This window comes from Thamnophis elegans, chromosome 2 (assembly GCF_009769535.1).
Source record: "Thamnophis elegans isolate rThaEle1 chromosome 2, rThaEle1.pri, whole genome shotgun sequence".
In the NCBI taxonomy this organism is placed as follows: Eukaryota; Metazoa; Chordata; class Lepidosauria; order Squamata; family Colubridae; genus Thamnophis; species Thamnophis elegans.
This window is the reverse complement of record NC_045542.1, coordinates 94871166-94893008: the sequence shown is the minus strand read 5'-3', so window position 1 is coordinate 94893008 and position 21843 is coordinate 94871166. Positions and strand designations below refer to the sequence as shown.

General features: G+C 36.8%; 1 protein-coding gene across 1 annotated transcript in view; it reads right to left on the bottom strand.

Moving 5' to 3' along the window:
• The window catches only part of SGCD (sarcoglycan delta), a 210391-nt gene that overhangs the window by 106085 nt on the left and 82463 nt on the right, over positions 1–21843 (bottom strand). The gene's annotated exons all lie outside the window — the stretch shown is intronic.

Sequence of the window (21843 nt, the reverse complement as noted above, 5' to 3'; positions counted from 1 at the left end):
ATGCTAAGCTTCCATGAATTGTCTAGCAATTCTAGGAATCTCAGTTTTCCAATTGAAACTATGGTTGAGTTTGCCCATAAATTGTGAGATAAAGGATTTCTGACTGCTAGTTGGTGTTCATGCATGCGGATTGGTAGTCTTCTTCCTGTCTGTCCTACAAAGTGGCTGTTACAGTCCTTACATTGTATATTGTGTATGACTCCTGTTTTTTCTTCTTTGGCTATTGGGCCTTTTGTGTACTTAAGATGTTTTGGAGCACTGTAGTTAATTATTGTGATGATGCCATTGTGAATGTGATTGTGATAGTCTGTTGGCAGTTTCTGAGATGGTTTTGAAGATACATATAATAATCTGGTAATTTGCAGAAAACAATAACCTTATCAAGGAACTACCAAGGAGAAAACCACAACTCTACAAACATTGGCAGGCTAGATACTGTATATAAACTGGGAGCAAATCCCACACTTACTAGCAGTGATGAAGTTACCTAGTCAGGTAATGAAATGTGTGAAAGCGAGACTTCCTGGGAGGAGTCTGCTGGTGGTGGCAGCAAAAAATCAGCTGCCTCCGAATTCCTGGCTACGTACCTGTTTAGAGGATCTTCCATCTGACGTCTTATCAGGTTTTCTTATCCTTCAGGCAAGAAGGAAAGAAGAAATTGTTTTGCTGGCAAATGCTCTTCGATTTTTGCAGCTTTTGTGCTTGCAGGGAAAGGGGGGCTAGCCCAAGGCAGAACGGCTGTCCGTGCTGGGAATTTCAAACTGCCTTGTGCAGGACAAAGTAGGTCTCCCCCACTCAGTTCAAAGTTTTGTTTGATTTAATCTTATCACGAGCTGAATCTGTTTCCGTGGACAATAATTGTTTATCAACATTTTAGCTTCTTTTCTTTTTCTCCTCCGAAAAATTATTTACTTAGAGGCTTTTAAAATGGCGCCGAGCAGGCTGGTTTCTCCGGTAATAATGAACACTTTTTGTTGATTCTCACAAGAATTCAAAACAAAAGAGATTGCTTATCATATGTTTTGGTTTCACAATAGGCAAGCAGAAGCTTTTTAATTAGTTTCATTTCTACAAGAATTTTACTCCTTCATTAACTTTGCTTATCTGGAAGTTAAATGGTGATGAATCTGCTGAACGGTCTTGTTACAATGTTTACTCACTGAAAGTTTTGCCAAGCCTTAAACTTCAAAATAAAAGGGGAACTCAGCCTCTTTACTTAAAGCTGCATATTCAGGCAATAGAGTTTTACTAACTGCAGGCAGATAAATTTTGAAATGGCTTCAAAACCAAATATTAACTTGAAGTTGTAAATTTTTTTCTTATTACTATTCAAAATACCAGCTTCAATTTGTAAAAGGCTTTCTTATCCAGCTGCGTTACAAGATGGCGATTTATAGCTTCTGCGTTTGATATATGACACACTCAATCAGCTCTATTCTCCTGAAGACTTCTCCTTATTAACTGTTAAAAGTCTATAAATAGTATCCCATTTAAAACCGAGGGGAGCAGAGACTTTGTTTGTTTGCTTGTTTGTTTGTGCGTTTTTTATAATGGCTCCCAAATCGAAGCAGTCTAAGCGTTTCCTTAATAATACATCTCAAGAAATTGTTACAAAATCGCTGCCCTTGCCTCCCACGCCCTCTACTGGAGATCTCTTAACGCGAGAATTTCTTTTTGAAACCCTTAAAGAGTTCAGACAGGAAATTAAACAACTTTTATCGGACTTATATGATAAACTGGATGCCAAGATTGCTCAAACAAGGCAAGATATGATCGGAGTTATGACTGTTATGACAGACTATGTTTCTGAAATGGAGGACAAATTGGAACTTTTGGAAAAAGCTAATTCTAATTTGACATCTAAAATTCAAACGTTACAACAGGAAGTTGAAAATGCTCAAAAACAACTCGTTATGATAAATTACAATAAGACTGCGTTTGCAATAAGAGTCAGAGGATTGCGTGAAAAGGAACAGGAGAATTTGAAACAGACCTTTTTTGAGGCTTTCAGACGTTCGGTGGGAAGTCCGGGATTTAACTTTGATTGGCAGATTCAAAAAATTTATCGCCAGAACTCGTGTGTAGCAAAACAACGACAGCTTCCGAGGGACATAATTATATATTTCACCACAAGAGAATCCAGAAATGCGATAATACAGAAGTTCTACAATAACAGGCTGCGAATCGATGGACAGGACTTGATTGTTTTTAAAGAAATACCATCTCAAATATTAAGAGCAAGGAGAGACTACACTTTCTTAACTGAAAAACTCAGAGATTCTCAGATACAATATAAATGGGAAGTGCCATCTGGTATCACAGTCACATTTGAGAACCAAAAATATCGTCTCAATTCTGTTTGCGAAGCCCGAGATTTTTACTACAAAACTCTTCCTGATTCACCCGGACTTGGAGAAAGACAAGGAGAAGGAGAAGATAAGCAGCGGGACACGTGGCTACAAGGCAGAGGGTGTTGCTTTCCCCTTCCGGAAGGGCAGAAGAGTAAAGAATAAAGATCCAGCTATGCCTTTAAAATACTTCTTAAATTTTTAATCTGAATAAAATTTCAGGACTCCTGTCTGGTATAAAATGACAAAGCTGTATACCGATGAAGAGATATTGAGATTGAAAAAAGCGGTGCTGAATTTGGACATATATTGTATGGGACTTATATAAGACTTGTTTGAATCTTAATTTAAACTGTGCATGATCTATTCTTTGGGGCGAGGAGAGCGGAGATCGTAGTTTTCTTGGATTGTGGTTTGGAATGAATGTAGTCGGGTGGCGTGGGGTAGATGGAAGGGTAGTGAAAGTTCAATTAGATTACCTTGATCCAGAATGTAAGCTGATTTTTGTATAAATTGTTATTTGAATACAAGGTTAAGAAAGATTATCTGGAGAGTCTACACGAGGGTGGAGTAAATATGAGAGGAGCAATGGATGAGGATAAAATATATATGTGGACACGGGTAAAGGCAGGATGGGAGGTATAAAATTTATATGCGGAAGCGGGTAAAGACATTGTTTAAGATTTTTAAAAATAATGAGAAGCTGAGTTTAATGTTAGAGAGTTTATTGACTTCTCTTTCTTGGGGGGGGGTTCCCCCCCCCTTTTTTTTCTTTTTATTATTCTTTTCTTTTTGTTCTTTATTTTTTTTATTTTTTATTATTTTGTAACTTCTAATCTATTTGGTTTCAATATACTCCAGACTTTGCTTGATAAAGAACGATGCCGGGAATGGGATCTGGGAAGTCGGAAGGGGGTCAGGGAGGGAGGTTCAGGGGGTGGGTGGGGGGGGGAGGGTGGAAATATAGACTCAATTTTCAGAATAATGAATGCACTTGGATACTGTTGCTTCTTTTTTTCTTTTCTTTTTTTCTTTTCTTCTTTCTTCTTTTATTTTTCTTTTGTTTTAGTACAAAACAAATAGACCAATGAATACTAGAAATACACCGAAGTGAGGTGTAGAGGGAAAGAAGAGGGGGGAATTAAGAGGGAGTGAGAAGGGAATGTAAGGAGGGTGAGATGGTGGGAAGGGGAGAAAGGAATGGCTGAGGGGGAGGGGAAGTAGAAGAGGGGATTGTTGGAAGGGAGAAATGAAAGTTGGAGGGGTAGAAGGAAGGGTGTATGTAGGATAGAAGTGTTATGAGTTGTTTATTGCTTCTTTTTTTTAACTGCACAGTATTTAAGTGATTGTATAAAGGAAAATGAAAATGTAATAAAAAATTAATCTTGAAAAAAAACAACAACAACAAAAAAGAAATGTGTGAAAGCAAAGAACCAAGTTCAGAGAGCACCAAGACTCTGCAGTTGAACCCCGAGCTACAGATATTCTTTACTATTGGATTTCCTTTTCTTTTTATATTGGAAGAATCTTATTTTAATGATAATACATTGTTTATAGCCTTTCATTTATTTGAGTGTAGATTGAAAAACTGCTTCATTGTTGACAATTTTGCCTTCCGCATTAATAGTAAATCAGATAAACTAATGAGCCTAAGTAATAACTTGCGGAAGAAACTGAATACAAAAGCAAAACAAAATAAACAAAGAAGAAACAAAAAGCAAATCTCCAAAACACTAAAGAATTACATTTAATCGACCATTCTCTGTTCTAAGAGAACATTTATTTCACTAAGGCAAATTTCATCTCGGCCAAACAAAACACCTTTTTCACATGGTAATTTTGCTTTCTTTGTGAAAGAGGTTTAATTCATTCCATAGAAGAAAAATCTCCATCTCCTACTAAACACATAAACACACTCACTCACACAAACACACATTTCTGAAAGGACAACTACAACTTTCTCACCTAGAAATAGAATGCAATGCACATTTTCTCCCCACTCATATCCAACCAAGTTTTGTCTCTTCATCTTTTGCCCCAGATTTCTAATAGAGGAAATCCACTCATTCCACTCTGTATTCAGCAGAATTTTTCATGAATCGACCTCTTCAATGGAACCTGGAATGCTACAATAGAATTCTAAAAATCATATTCCTCTTTAGCTTTGGTACCAGCCTCTCATTAAGGCTTCCCACTAAGATTTCATTGTAACATTGTGTGGTTGGACATGTACTGTACCTGTATTAGCTGTTCCAGGCACTCAGTTCATTAAAACACATTAGATGCATTGAAGAAAACAATATCTGAAAGGTGGAGCAAATCTAGCAGTACAATGTGGGCTGTTTCTTAACAATGGATGAGCCACTCAACCAAACATTTTACAAATAGGAAGAAAAGATATTGATTGATGGTTATTAGGCTCAATATAGTAAGTACCACTTAATGTCTTTGTTTGCTTCACTTCCAAGAAAAAGTAAAATCATTTTGTTTAGAAATGGAATGCTAGGTAACAAAGGGTCATTCTTCTTAATCTTTATTAGATAATTTACACTGGGCATATTTCTTTGATATAATTTATAGAAAAATATAGAAAAGAGGAAAGCAATTTTTATATGTTGTATGTTTGCATATAAATTCATAATAATTTAATCTTCCTTTTTATTTTTATTTTTAAAAAGCTGATTAAAGACCATGATGGAGCAATTTAAATGAAGCATTTCAAAGGCTGTGAGCAGAAATTACCCTGAATTTGACAGAAGGAACAAAGATGCTTTTTAAAAATGTATTGGTCTGTTACAAAATTAACCAAAAGGCCTATTAATTAACAATGAAGAAAATGTATTGGGTTTGTTTTGTTTTGTAAAAGAAAAGAATACAATTCAAGAGAATATCAGTCAAATAGAAGGAAACTAAAATTGCCAGATTTGAGCTATGGAATTCGGAGAACCATTAAATAACAGCAAAGAGGTAATAGAAAACTTTTTCCCCTCTGTCATCTAGTGGCCTTCTCGACTTTTAGAGTAAATGAAATCAGGTAATGAAAATTGCTTTAAGTCGTGCCATACTGCTAGAACAATGTTTTAGGTCTAGCCAATGTAGGAAACCAGAATTTTAACCGAAAACAGTGTGACAATCAACACAGAATATCAAGTTTAAATTGATCTTAATGCAATCACAAACACATCACAGTAGTGTTAGTTGAATATATTTGTTTTTATTTATTCACATATTTGTTAGGTTTTTGACTTTACATTTTGGAGCATTTAGGCATGATGTTCATATAACTAAACCATGGGGAGGGGGTGTCAAAATATATAAGTTTTAAAGAAGACAAATAAGTACAGCCTGTGAATAGGATGGAAGGAATAATGGGACACATTAAAATGAGCACATTATATCCCACATCCATTTATAAAGATTTTGCTAAAACCCACTGTCTCTTTCTTAAAAACAGAGTTAAAACATTACTCAATATTTTTCTTCAATGGTACAGTAGTGATCTGGAATGATGTGGTAACAGTTTTGATTTGCAATATCTAAATTTCTATGACCTTTCCCAAAGCTGTCTATAATGCACTACTCCATTTTACATGCTGTACCATCATTATTTTCAAATGCCTCCAATTTTTTAAAATTCCTCAAATAACTCTTCTCTTAGATAACAATCAAATCAGCAGTTTAAAGCTTCAGCTTGCAAGAGGCAATGAACATATCTTCCCAGTGGCATTCCTCACCTCCCAAGAATGAAGAATTTACTGTTCATCACTCAGAAAAAAATACCTGCAGGGAGCAAACTCTGAAACTTTACATATGGGTTTGGTTAAGGATAGCAGTATGTAGCTCAAATGGTAATCCAACAATATTTGTATAGCAAGTTGTTTACCTCTCCCACCAAGCCAAAAATATGTTGGCCTGAACTGTCACCCCTTCCAGGTAAAACAGACAGGAAACATAGCTAAATGAGGTAATTCTACTTTGTTGTAAGCCTGTGTTAACACAATCTTGCAAGTCTGAAGGTATAAATCTCCTGCCATCTCTTTCAATCATCTGAACAATTAGGTGGGTCTTTCCTAAGTTTCTTTCTCTGATTGTTAGGCCACTGTGGGCTCCTGCCTCTCTTGTTTGATTGTTTCCTAAGCAGCATCTCCTCCCCTTGTCTTCCAAGGACATTTACCCTCTCCACTACATATAGTAAACACATGATCAAAGTTCCGATTACCCTTTGCCCTCACTGAAATATTGAGAAGTTATTCTCCTTGGAATTAACAAGAAACTTATATTCATTTACCTTTTCTCTTGAGAGAAAATTATAGGATCATGTTGAATGATTTAGAGTCCACAGTTCTAACCAAACTATGTCAGAAATCTAAAGAATGATTCAGTGACCTACAGAGTGGAAGAAGTCAACCTACATAAAAATATCAAAGAAAGGTGATTAATAAGGTGCACAAATTATTGTATTATTTCCTTAATTTCACATGCTAGCAAAATAGTGCTTTGGATCCAATACAGATTAGAACCCTATGTGGAAAGGGAAGTGACAGATGTTCAAGTGTTCAAGCTGGCTTAAGAAAAGACTGAGTGGCAAGAGTCATATTGTTGTCATATGCTGGGTAATTGAGAAAGAAAAGGAAGGGGAGGGGAGAGGAGGGGAGGGAAGGTAAAAAGAAGTTAGTATATCTTCAGTGATTATAGAAAGGACTTTGTGCTGATCATGCCAAGCTGTAGAACATGCTAGATAACATCCCAGAACATTTGGTGTCTTCCCATGAAGCTTGTACTTAGGTCAAGAACAGAACAGGTGGCTCCAGACTGGCAAAGGAATGTGACAAGGCTGTACACTCTTTCCTTATTTATTCAGTCTATATGCTGTCTATAAAGTATATCGAGGGAAGCTGGACTGGAAGAAGATACAGATGGTCTAAAACTGGAGAAGGAAACATTTATAACCTCTCCTCAAGCTTGATGTCACCATTCTGATAGTTCAAAATCCAACTGATGTGCAAGTTGTAGTAAGTCAGTAAATGTAGTGAAATAAAGGATTAAGATCAACTATAAAGACATCAAACTAATATTATATCAAATGGTATAATGATCAGTCATAGAATCAACAATGACATTTTTGAAATAATAGTTTCAAATTAGTATTTTGGGATCAACTATTAATAGTCAAGGAATTCAACTGTGGCATTCAACCACAGACTAAGATTTGGTAGAGTAGCAATGAAGCCTTAGGAAAAAAAAGCAGGTGTCAGGATGAGTCTATAACCTACAAAGATAAAAACTTCAGTAATTTTCTTTGTGACATTCTATAAAAATGAAAATTGGGCATTGAAGAAGCAGGATAGAAAGAGCACTGATGTTTTTGAACTTTGGTTTTGAAGAAGATTGCATGGATAACAAAGAAAACAAACAAATGGATCACAGATCAAATTAACCAGAGTTCTCACTCAAGGAGATAATAACCAGACTCAAATTATCATATTCTGACTATATTATGCAAACATCCAGTTCTATGGAAAAGACGATAATGCTGGAAAAAGTGGAAGGATAGAGAGAGGATGACCAGTAGCGTAGTAGATGTACCCAATAACAGCAGCAGTGGGCACATCATTGGAAGTCCTGAAGGACCAGGTTGGGAAAGATTGTTCTGGAGAAAATCTATGTGGGTGGCCAGAGTCAACATGTGAAGGCAGGTAATCAAGGTAGATTTATTTGTACACTGAGCTTATGTACCGGAGACAAATTCCTTGTGTGTCTAATCACACATGGCCCGTAAAGAATCTATTCTATTCTATTCTATTCTATTCTATTCTATGCTATTCTATTCTATGCTATTCTATTCTCAACCAAAACAAAATTGCAGGCTATCTAAATATAACATGTATTTAACTTTTTCATCTTTGAAAGTGCCCATTTCTAAGAAGTCAGTAATGCTGCTATTTAATCATATCATTTGAAAAGGATGCACGTATTACATTCATTCAGCATCCTAAAAATTATCAACCCTCCCCCCCAAAAGATCAAATAAACCATTACCACAAACAGAAATACGTTTATGATGACCCAAATTTGAATTTTTGGCATTATTCGGCTCAAAAATGTGAACAGAAATAAAGATAGGCTGACTCCTACAGGCCGTATGAATTTACAACAGAATAAGCTCACATACAAATGTATTTCCAAAAGGGATTTGTGAAGAGTGGGATTGATATGCAAGCTCATGTCTCCAAATTTTATCCAGATCTAATTAGGTTTTATATCTTACTGTTATCATCTGTGCATAAAACATGTTCCCCAATCTCTAGCTATAATGGACGTTCTGCATAGCTAAAAAGAGAGACTGTAGGATCTTGTCATCTGAACAGACTGTTATTTTTAGCCAGGGATCATTGAGCTTATATTAAAAGACAAGCATGAAGGACGCTGCCTATGCGGGACAACTGTCCTCAAGCTGATTTGAGTGGTCCACTGAATACTTAAGAAAGTCTCCAAGGTTTTTCACCCAATCAATTGTAATACTTCAATCAGCCTAAATAGGAGCAACTTAGGTCCATTTCTAACTTCTAATCTCAGTGAAATTAACACAGTTAAAGAACTAGCAAACCAATTATGAGACTGGAACACAACCATGGAGCCTGCAGTCATTTGGAGATAGGGGGATAAGATAGTTCCAGGCAGCAAAGGATATTTTCCAGCAAGCATGAACAATTTTTAAGAAAAAGATGCTGAAACTGGAAATAAGGGAACTGCAATTTGCAGGGAGATTATTTAGCCTAACAGTTATAGAACAGTCTTCCTGGTGTTCGTGCATTCCTCATGGGTTGTCTTATACCTCCTAGCATTAACAGTCAGTTTGATCCAGTTGCTGATTGTAATACTGAGATTTGTCACCCAACTCATCCAGAAGGCACTGGCTTGCTTAGAACAGCACTGAAAAGCCAATAAGCCTTAGTAAGGTTAAAGTCAGATGGTACTTGATAAACATATGAGAAAATATTGGTTAAATTCACAGGCAGGAACCTGGGACTTTCTTTTCAAACTGTATACATAACAGTATTGTTTTGATTTTGCATTATATGGTGCCAAATTGCTGTTCTTTGATTTCTGAAGATATGGACAATGCAGCAAACATCTCTGGGAGCAAATGATTTAGAAAAGAACATTTTTTTTGAGCCATTCAATATTAGGTGCCCTAATCTGAAACAGAATCATAAAGGATTATTACCAAAAAGAGAAGGAATCATAGATCAATTGTTTAATACAAACAAGTGAATTGCAGAGAAATGTTTGTAGAAAGAATATAAATGTAATATCCAATGTCAAAGATTACAGTTTTCTTTGGAATTTCAGTTTCATTCATCACACTTCCTATTTTTATAACTTGCATCTACCCAAACCATCATGCTTCATGATAACTGTAGAACAAACTATAGAAGGCATCCCATCTACATTTAAGAAAGTATTGGCCAGGGAATAGGTTTTATTGCAGAATTACTGAACAGGCTTGCAGTCTTGAATAGCATAGCCAATAATGAGAACTGTTGGGAATTGTAGTATAATTGAACAACATTTAAAGATCTGAAGGTTCTATATCTCCAACTTGTATTCTCAACAGATTGTTATGACTGATTTATATAATTGATTTATAGGGCCACCCAACTCAAATAGTTTGGCTCTAAGAGGCAAACAGAAAAACTAACCAAAAGGGATTCGACCGGAAGTTCTTCAGCTAGACAGATGGGAGAGGTGTGGGCTCCGAATAGGCTCACATGAACTCTGTCTAACAAACCAATGCCAAGATCCTTTTGGATCAGAACCTCCCTGTGGAGGTGTGTGAAGAAGGGGCAGTGTCTCATAAAACCCCGAGGGAGTACAATAGGTCCCTCGTAGGTTGGAGAATTGCCCTCTGAATCGATATCGGGAGAGGCAGCACGGCTGCACAAGAAGCTGCTGGCTTCTGGCCAAAGCATCAAGGAGGAGCGTGAAGGAGACAGGATGAAAAGCCTGGTAAGAAGATCTAATTAACGAACCGACATAAATCAGAATTTGGAAAAGGCAAAGAACCTTGAGAGTATAAATAATATCAATGGACAGATCGAGATTTTGGCAGAAAGAAAGTAAGAAGGGGAAAAATGGAGAGTTAAATCACTAGCCCAAAAAGAATTACTTGCCTTAAACAACTTGGAGACAGAAAGAAGAAAGCAGAGAAGTGACAAACCCATTCAAACACAAGCTTGGAATTTGGATTTGGATTTGAAAAGACTGTATCTTTAAAAGATATTAGGAGGCTTCGTTCAAGTTTCTTCTAACTAACATATCTTAAGCAACTCTAATTAATGAGAGGTGTAACAAGGGAAAAAATCAAGAAAAAAAAACACTATTTTGTCACTTATAACCTAATCTTGTCTGTGTAACGAATGGAATGTGAAACCTTGAGTAGGAATTTTTAATTAACCAAATTTTCATAAATCAGAACTTGGAAAAAGCAGGAGGCAAAGAGAAACATACCAAGGAGACTTGCTGTGTTGAGTTCATTCTAATTAATATATTTTAAGCAACTCTAACTAACAAGAGGTGGAAAGTAACAGGGGGGAAAATAAAATAAAACCAAGAGCTGGGAAAATACGAAGTTTTTTGCCAGAGGGAGAACAAAGGATCAAGATGCTCCCTTTCTTTTACCTCTCCACATTAGCTGAATTAGCTAAATTTAAGGTGGACCAGAACCCTGAAATAAGAACTGTATAATTAACTGTAACTGGAAATTATGGATAGGTGGGAATTCAAAGAACTATGTGAAATTATAAAAAATATATGCATAAATCATTAAAATCAAGTCTAAATAGAATTTTGAAGTTAGATATTGAGGAAGTGAAGGAAGAAAAGGGGGGATATTGAAGTGGTAGAAACGGTGGAAAATAAAAACCAGACCAAAACGTCATTGGGTTTGACAGTGGTATAGGGAAAATTGAAAAGGGGGGATGTGCCCCAACAAAAGGAAATAAAAAGCAGACAAAAGATCTCATTGAGTTTGACAGTGGCATAGGGAAAACTGAAGATGGGGGTTATCCCCCAATAAAGGAAAATACAAAAGATTTCACTGGGTTTGACAGTGGCTTGGGGAAATTGAAGAGGGTGGACATGTCAAAACAAAGAAAAGGGAGAAGAGGGACAAAAGACTTATTAGGGAAAAATCAGATAATTAGAAAATGTTATATGGGAAATATAAATCTGTGATATGTAGTTTACTCCTATATATGGTAAGTAAACTGAGTTGCTAACTGATTGAATATGATAATGGAAAGATAATTAAATAAAGGTTAAAATATATGGAATATGGACAAATATGAAACTGTCATGTGGAGAATACAAAGTAGAGTTATGTGATCCACTTTTATACATGATAGCAATAGCAATAGCAGTAGACTTATATACCGCTTCATAGGGCTTTCAGCCCTCTCTAAGCGGTTTACAGAGAGTCAGCATATTGCCCCCAACAATCTGGGTCCTCATTTTACCCACCTCGGAAGGATGGAAGGCTGAGTCAACCCTGAGCCGGTGAGATTTGAACCGCTGAACTGCTGATCTAGCAGTAGCCTGCAGTGCTGCATTTAACCACTGCGCCACCTTGGCTCCTGATAATTAAACTGAGTTGTTAATTGATTGAATATTACAATGGAAGAACAATTAATTATAGGTTAGTGTTGTGACTCAGCAGCAGTCTTCTGTGAGTCTTTTCGGGATGCAAGATTAACTATGCAGCTGGGGCTCATTAGGGGCATATTCTGGGGATAAAAGGACGGATGGTGCCACGCCCCGGTTGCAGGAGTCAATGTTCCTTCGTTCGTTCAACATTCATTGATCATCGGTCGTGGTTTATTTGAGAGCACTTGGAGAAGTGATTTGTTTTCTGTAACCCTGATTCAAGGATACACTTGGAGAAGTGCATTGCGTTGTAAGAGTTTTTGTTTGGTATTCTGTTATCTCGTCAGAGACTGTATTTATGTTATTTTTGGGCTCGCAGCCAGTCTGAGCCGAGAACTGATACAGTGAGTTCCTTTTAAGTTTGTCTGCCTGTCGTCTGTTAACGAGCAGAGAAGGGGGGACAGAACTGGTTAAAATATATGAAATATGGACACATATAGAACTCTTAAGATGATGAACAAAGTGAGGTGTGTACTGCTTGTTATTCTACATAATAGACCAATGGAATTGTAATGAACATTGAACAGTAAGGATTGTTATTTAAAGACAATTAAGGGTAAGCTAAGTCCAAGATATGGAAAAATGGAGAGGGAAAACATGAAATATACTTATAATGGAAAAGTATTGAGATTATAGACACAGAACTACAAATTTGGGGCGTGTAATGATGTATAACTATATAAATATAATGATGAGAGTAGGTGGGAATCGTAACCAGGTCTACATCCCAGCCAAAAATAGGCTGGGTGGGGGATTTAAAAATATAATTACTATATATGTATACTTTTTTTTTCTTTTAAAAAAGAAGGAGGAGGATATATGTTAAAATTAAAGATATATATTGAAATGGAAGTATAAATACCATCAACATAAAATGGAGCTCACTCAGAGACTAAAATACACCAAGTAAATGAGATGAAGAGTGTGGAGTAGAGGAGACAGGTAAGGAAAGAAGAGAGGGATAGGAGAGAGGGCAGGGAAGGGGAAGAAGAGGAGAAAAAGAAGGAGTGGAAAGGGGAGAAAGGAGAAGGAGAGAGGAAGGGGAAGTAGAGAAGAAAAGGACAACAGAGGGAAGAAAGGAGGTAGGGAGAAGGAGGAGACAAGGAGAAGAAAAAGATAGGGTATACTGTAATTTTTGGAGTATAAGACACACCTGAAAATCTGGGTATGTCTTATACACCTAATACAGCATTTTTTGCCCCCCGAAGCCCCACCCCTTCACCAAAATAACCATGCATAGCCTTATGGAAGTTTTCAGAGAGCTCCTGGGGGCTGGGGACGGCAGAAATGAGCAAAAAACGGGCCATTTTTGTCCCCCCAGCAGCACTCTATAAGCCTCCATAAGGCTATGCATGCAATTTTTTTGACAAACAATGGGTCATTTTCATGAAATACAGGCCTTTTTTTGCTCGTTTTTGGGCCCCTAACCCCCCCACAGGAGCACTCTGCAAGCCCCCCCCTAAGGCTATTCATGCGTCTAAAAAAACGGGCCTGTTTTTGTGAAAAACAGGCTGTTTTGGGGAGCTTTGCAGAATGCAAAAACTTTTTTTTTCCTTTCACAAAGCTGTTTAGTTAGAGGGATTGATGAGAATTACATTGGTCAAGTGCTGTGCCAGCAGAAACAAAGTTTTAGGTGCTACAAGTTGTCAGCGATTTCCTTCTCCAGCACATGGATAAATACACCTGGAAACATCTACCTACCTACCTACTCTCTCTCTCTCCCTACCTACTGTATTTCTCTCTCTCCCGTCTATCTACCTATATACCTACCTACCTACTCTCTCCCCCTACCTATCTACTGTATTTCTCTCTATTTCTCTCTGTCTATCCTTCTACCTACCAACCTACCTACTCTCTCTCTTTCCTCTCTCTCTCCCTCCCTACCTATCTACTGTATTTTTTTCTCTCTCTCTATTTCTCTCTATATATTTTTTCTCTCTCTCTCCCCCTTTATCTACCTACCAACCAACCAACCTACCTACCTACCTACTCTCTCTCTCCCTACCTACCTACTGTATTTCTCTCTTTTTATCTCCCTCTCTATCCCTCTATCTATCTACCTACTGTTTTTTAAAAATTTGCCTCTTCAAAACCTGGGTGCGTCTTACACTCCGGTGCATCTTATACTCTGAAAAATACGGGTAAATATGGTGCATGGAGAGCAGAAGAGCCAATAATTATTTTTGAGGGTTGATGGAAAGACAAAGTGATGTAAACATTTAACAATATAATATAATGTTGATTATGTAATAGTATATATGTTATTTGTTATGAAAATGAAAAAATAAAAAATGTTTAAAAGAAAAACTAACCAAAAGAACCATACAATATATAAAATAGAAGATGATAGTAAAGCACAACAATAAAAACAGTTAAAAGAGGATACCACTTAACTGGACACAAATTCCGGGAACAAAAGCTAGGAATTACTGACTTTTCTAGAGGTAAACAGAGTTGGGCCTGTTGTGTATCAATGGCATAGAGCAGAAAGGAATCCTTTTTATGAAATGTTAATACTTAAAGAGGGAATCTTCAGTATGTCCTCCATGTGGGAGCATATACAGCAGTCAAAAATTCTTGGGGGAAAGGCAGTCTCACAAATAACTTGACCCTATGCAATGTAGGGCTTTAAATATAATAACCAGTTACAACATTTATCTCTTCATCCCATATGCCATCTCTTATCTGTAAACAAATCCATAAAACATCTCTTTTCAATCCGGGTGTCACCAGAAAGTCCATAAAGAATTTCCAGAAATACCAACATATCTGTTTTAATGTTTATGAAATAAACCAATATTATGTATATATTCCTTCCTTTTACTTCTAACAGTTCTTTCAAAGATTGCTGTAAGATTTGATTTCTATTTATTTCTTTTTGTCCTATCATAAAGTGTTCTTCAAACAAGCCTCTTTTGCAAATCCTGTAGAAAAAAATTATCCAGGTCACTCTCTTAGTTGTCATTTGTATTTCCCTTTTAAATTTTAAAATCTCAGATAATTTCTTTTGTGAAGCATCCCTTTTTCAATCACTCTAGTAGCCTGTCAGTTTCAAAATCCATTTTGAATACCATCTCTACCTTGCAAATAAAATTTGACATTTCTTTTAGACATCTTTTGAATATACAATAGTTTCTTCATAGAAGGATATCACTATTGATATTGTTGATTTAATGGCTACAATTTTCTGATTCCATTATTCAGAAGTCTTCTTCCGTATTTTTATTGTTAGAATGTTTTGCATCATCTTTCAAATATCTTTCCTGTTAGTTCCATCAACATACAGTTTTTAAAATCATGAAATTCTTTATCTATGTTATATTTTGTAAAAACCAAAACAGGATCTCATTTCCCACATAAACACTTTTTATGCTTTATTATTCATTATAACATTTTATTGAAACACGGTAAGTTTATGATTAACATTTTCTTTCATTCAGGTTTAAAGGCAGATTTACCCATAATTTTCAAATTTGCTAGTTCAAGCATCTCTAATAGCTTAGAAATAGTTAATGAGCTCTTTCAAAAGTAATTAGAAAGTGATGTTTGTGAAGTTAGTGTCTTAATAGTCACTGCAGTTGTGAGCAAAGTGACTAATTTCATTGTTTCCTGGCACTTAAGCTCAAGAAAAACTGTCCTGTAGTCTTCACATGGAGTGTGGTTGTCTGGAGCACATGTGGGAGATCTCCATCATGTCTTCATCTGGAAAGTTTCCAAGGAATTGGTCCATTCACTAGTTCCTTGGTTGTGGTTGTCAATTCTGCCAGTCATTTTTTAAAAATACAGTGATACAGGTTAAGGCAGGGGTGTCAAACTCATGGGCTGCAGGTTGGATGCATCATGTGCTGGCCCTGCCCACCCTCATTTTAGCAATGAGGGGAAAAGTCACAGAATATCACGTGATGACAACATGACGACACAAGTTTGACACCTCTGGGTTAAAGTATTACCAATTCCGAGATCAGTAAGATCCATGACTAATTAGATATCTTTTTTTTTTTAACAGAAGGTTCTTGAGAAGGGGGTCTGCTTGAAGCTCCAGAAGAACCTGGAGAAAGTGGATATCTTTCAGTTGATCTTCAGACCTGGTTACAACACTGAGAAGGTACTAATTGCACTTCTTGATGATCATGTAGGTCCGTTTCACCCATTTCTGCATCAACTGACCCTGCTCACAATAATTTAGTCAAATCTTAGTTGGGTTGCTTTAATGCTCTGCGTGGGACAAGTTGCATTTTTCAAGAATTCAGTGGTATAGATTAAGTAGTAATCTGCAACGATGTGAAATAAACTTATTCAAATCATTATATTTGATTTTAAAATATTACAGGCTATAATCATAAAATATTTGCATTTAATTAACTGAAACTTCTTACTATGTTTTGAACTTGGGCCAAGAACTAGAAGACAACTGAAAGAAATCAGATTTAGTCTAATATATCTCTTTCTGCTGGCTAATATATAAGAAATGTTCTTCCACATCATTCATAATAAGGTTGTTTTTGAAGCCTGCTTAATTAGAGAGAAAATGACAAATTATAGCAAGAGAGATTGGCTGCTCAATGGCCTTTGTGAGAATGAAGTAACAACCACCATGATTACATCAGGATCAAACCAGATTTTTATTGCAGGGTTTTTTCCTATCAAGCAATGGTTGATCAAGGAGTTGATGAAATACCGTGTCAGATTTATGAAGACTAAGGTTTTCTCAAATTAGAAGCTGTAAGGAATATAAGTCAAACTGATTTCAGCTCAGAAACAAATTTGTCAAGCATACATTTTATATAAATAGGCTGGTAATGATAGTCTTTCCCAGCAACCTGTACAGGTGAAAGATTATTTTATTTTTCAAGGCATCTCATTGGGTGCTTGCTGTTGATGCTTGGATGACTAGTGATTTCCTACAGTTAGCCTCTGAACATTACTTATCCTTATTTGTCTTGCACTTAAAACAATCAAACTTTATTTACAACATGTATGCTTTTTGCTGATTTAGGAAGAAAAAAACTTAAGAAAATTGTACACTTAAGTACAATTCTATCATTAAGTATGCAGATGTAATAGACTTCAATGTGAGTGTTGTCAAAGGTCATTAGAGAAGGAAATGCAGAAACTTATGAAGACAATGCAAAATGCTTTTATTAGGAGTATCTATTAATCTGAATGTGCATACTATGATATTTTGACTGTTATGGTGATGGCTTCTGACATCTTTAAAAGGTATTATCTGATTCTCTTTTCAGAAACAAAAGACATGATCTGCCTTTCTCATTTTAAAAGGCCCTTGCTTTAACCCACTATTTTATCTTTGAAACACTTCCAGCATTTCAAATGGCCCAGATTGATTGTTTAAATGAGATATAGGCCTTTTTGTACCATGTCACTTTTATGAAACTTCACCACAAAATTAATTTTAAATGTATTCTTTTGAAACTATGCAGAAGTTGTGTTTTGGTGGTCCTTTGATAATTGGGCCAAGATATTAGGCAGCAAAAGATTTGTTTAGTTGCCATTTTGTCACTGATTGTGAATTTTTTTTATATACTTTAGGCATATTTTCTGACAATAGTTTCTAGATGTTTATCTTAATAAAATATATTGGTTTGGGTTTTATTTTGTTTTAATCTTTTATTTGCCATTTAGAGTAACTGTTTGTAAGAATGGCATCCATATGAACAAGAGAGAGGGTGGGAGAGAGGCAGGGAGGGAGAGAAAGAAAGTTTCCCAAAGACCACCAAGTAGGAGAAATTGACACATTTTTGCTTACCATTTTTTTCTGATCCCAGTAATGATCAATTCTTAAAACTGACAACGAATCAAACAAGCAAGAAAATACTGTCTATTAAAAGAAAGTACAACATTATGACTTCATGTCTAATTCATCTCATGAATGCAACAATGAATTGTGTCATTATATGAAACAACGGCAACATAGCAATAGGCATAAAGTGACCATGGCAAAGATAAGATGAAAGCATTAAAGGAAAAGAGAACAAGTACTTATTCTAGAAACAGACCATGATCCTTCCTGTTCTCCAACTCACTGTAATTGCCTTTTGCCACTCTCTTTGGGGTGGGGATATGCTACAAAGTAAAAGCAGAACTCTGGTGACGATCTAGTCAGGTGTCATCTGTTAAGGAGGGCTCCACCTAATTAGTCTCCCCAATTAAATCAAAACTCTCAATTTTCTGTGTGCAGAAAATAGGAAGGGCTTGCTCTATGATGGCTGTTGTTATTCTGCTCTTCCTTTTCCTCTTGCTAACAGTAGAGGATGATGATGAGGAAGACTTGTTGAGATTTTTTTATCTTGTCTTTATTTTCAATGTGAGATATAAGTGAGACAACATATGTTCACTTGAGCATTAACTAATATGTGACACAATGAATCAGAGTCAAAGTAGTTACTGATAATGCTTCAGTCGCAAGCCCTTTTTCAGAAATTAAGATATTTTTGATAGTAAATTAGAGTATCTTTATGCAACCTCAGAGCATTCCAGACAAGGATCTTGGAATGCATCATCTTGAAAAGAATGAGAAAGGATGTAACAGCAATTTGCCAAGATAACTCACGGATATGTATAAGAGGAAGCTGAATGGCCACCTTTCATGGATGGTTTTGAATTTTTGCACTGAATGCATGTAAACTCAGTGGCCTAAATGACCTCTTCCAATCCAATCAGCGCAACAACAGATGAGAAATAATATGCAAAACAAAACTGTTGTGACTCAGCAGAAGCTTGCTGTGAGTTGCGTCGGGATGCAGGAATAATGAGCAGCTGTTGCTCGTTAGGGTCGTCTTCTACAGATAAAAGACTGATGGTGCCATGCCTTAGTTGCAGAAGTCAACGTTCGTGGTTCGTGGTTCATGGTGTGTGGTTCATCGTTTCGAGATTCAAAGAGGCACTTGGATAAGTGATTTGCTTTCTGTAAGCCTGGTTTGCTCTAAGAGCTTTTTGTTTTTGCTTTTGCTGGGTAACTTTTTGCCAGAGACTTTATCTACGCTTATTTTGGGCTCGCAGCCAGCTTGAGCCAGGACTGATAAAGATATTTCCTTTGAAGTTCTGTCTGACTGTAGTTTGTGAACGAGCAAAGAGGGGGGTCAGAACAAAAACATGTTATTATATGTAAGCTTACAAATCTTTATTTTTAATCTTCAACCAAAACAAATACACAAAATGAAGAACCAAAGCTTTAATATTTTAGCAGGTTTCTATCTTTCTTTGTATTCCCTTTCAAAGATCATCATGGGGGAGATACACAGAAGATTCTTTTATAGAAGAGCGCAATATGTAGACTAGTCAACAATGGATATCAATAAAGGAAACTTCCAAATAGTGAATGCTGATCAACTCTAGGCAAATTGCCATAAGAGTTTTTGAGCTATTCATTAGTAGATCCATATAGTGGAGGCTGAGTATCCAGTGATTTTCCTGATTGGAGAATTTCCAAGCATTTGCCTGGAGAATTGTACATATTATAATGCTAGTACTTCTGAAAAAAAAGGGAAGATATACTGAAGTCAATGTACTGCTGTGCAAATTTGAAGTGAGCAAGGAATTAGATAATCTCTGTTCTAGCTCTATGACAATGTGAAAAAAGTTCATTCATTTCAATTGGCATGCAAAGAAAATCTGTTAATAATTTAGCAGACTGACTTTCCGATACTGCAGCAGAAGCCTCTAATTGTAACAAAATGTAAAGTATAAGAGCAAGCAAGTCAGATTACTGTTTATGGTTCATAGGCTTTATTGTTATGGGATATAAAATATGTTTACAACTGCAGTGAAAATTGCTGCTACACATAATAATCTGGAAGTTCTCTGCCACAACTAGAGTAGAAGAATATTTGGTTGGTTCAGGTCAGCTGGTAAGTATCTTGCTTGTAAATCAGATACAGCAACCTTTAAATTCCCAGTTTTGTATTTTGCCCACAGACTTTGAAGGGGTGTGTGAAAGCTTCAAAGACAAGCTTCACTTTGCCAAAGAAGCACCTATTTAATGTCCCTTTGTGAGACAATCTTCTTGTTTATAAGAGCTTCACTCTGTTTTGGAGTGATATAGCCTCTTCCCAAGATGATCAGTCCAAGGGAAATCTCTGAGAACTGAGAGGAGCCTTCTTCCACTTTTGGCAAGGATAAAGGGGATTAGGGAATCCTCACTTATATATTAGCATGTGATGAGAACATGAAAAAGAGAAGTAAACATATGTACACAATCCATGTAATTATATACAAAACTTCTAAGGGGATATGGCAACGGCCTCATAACTGGATGTTCAATTCAGCTATCCAGGCGATCGCTTCCGGTGTTACTTTGTGAAGATCTTCTAGGGAACCAGAGAATGCATGTTGTGGGCAATCTTGTACAATATGTTTAACATTGTGGCACAATGGTTAAAGTGCAGTATTTCAGGCAAAGTCTGACAGGACTCAAGGTTGACTCACTCTTCCATCTTTCTGAGGTTGGTAAAATAAGGACCTGGATTGCTGGGAGCAATATGTCAACTCTGAAATGAACCTGGCTGAAACCACCTTTTGCTGCCTCATAGTTGCCACAAGCCCTGGGAGGGGGAAGGGAGGGGGGGAAGTAGATAGACTGGCTGATCCATCAAAACAAAGAGTTTTCTTGTGGGAACCAAGGTCATCTTAACAGATGGCTGTGAAAGGAGGAGAAGAGTGACCAAGCAGCCTGCCAGCACTTTCATTGGACAATGTGACTGGTGACATGTGGGAAGCGAAACTTTTCCTTTTTGAAAATTAGGTGAAAACTGTGGGAACTTTTAGAGTTGGTTTTCACCAGCTGTGCCTAGATGATGTATTTAGTAAACATGTTCTTTGAGAAATCTACCTGCCTCAGAGTTCTGCTTTCAATGGGTGCATTACTTGGAATGCTAACACAATATGCTGAATTGTAAACCACTCAGAAAGTGCTGCAAAGCATTATGGGGGCAGTATATAAGTCTAAATGTGATTGTTATTCCTAACAGTTTGCATATCAGCACCACAACTGCAACAAGGGGAATCTTTCCATCCCCACTGATACATGACAGAGGCACTTCTTCCAGTATCACACCTTTTAGTGAACATGGCCAAGGTCTTCCATGTTAGGCCACTTTAGATGCCCTGTAAAGAAGCCCACAACCACTGAACCTGAAAGCACTTTGTTCTGTGCTGGTGGAGAAGACTGAGAAGAGTTACTTCCACAACACTAGTTTAAGCAATTCAAGGACACACATATCACTGAAACAAATCAAATAGTCTCTTCACTTTGATGAAGTGGATCATGCAGTCTCCACTTTGTCAGAATGAATCTATGATGCATTGCACAGACATAAAAGCTAGCCCTCTCCATCCATGCATCTTAGTTGCTGATGAACTTTAACAGCACTGATTCTATCAAAATCCAGTGACAGAACACACGATCATTTATCTTTTTAATTCCTTTCCTCTCATATTTAATTTTGAGGAACTCAGTGAATGGAAGATTAATCTATTGCTTAAAAGAGAATTTATGACAAATTGCAAGGCCTATCATCAAACTTTCTGATTTTAGCCATTTAAGCAGGTATTTGCATCCAAATACCTCTGCAATTTGTCTAACAGGTATAAGGTGACCAGACGTCCCGCTTTTGGCGGGACACCCCCGTTTTTTGATGCATTTTCCCGCGTCCCGCCCGCTTTTTAAAAAGGCACGCTTTTTTTGGCGCTTGCAGCTCCCGCCCATCAGCTGCTGGGCTGGCTCATCGTTCTGTTCTATGCTACCACCTACAAATTTAAGGCAGCCCAGCCT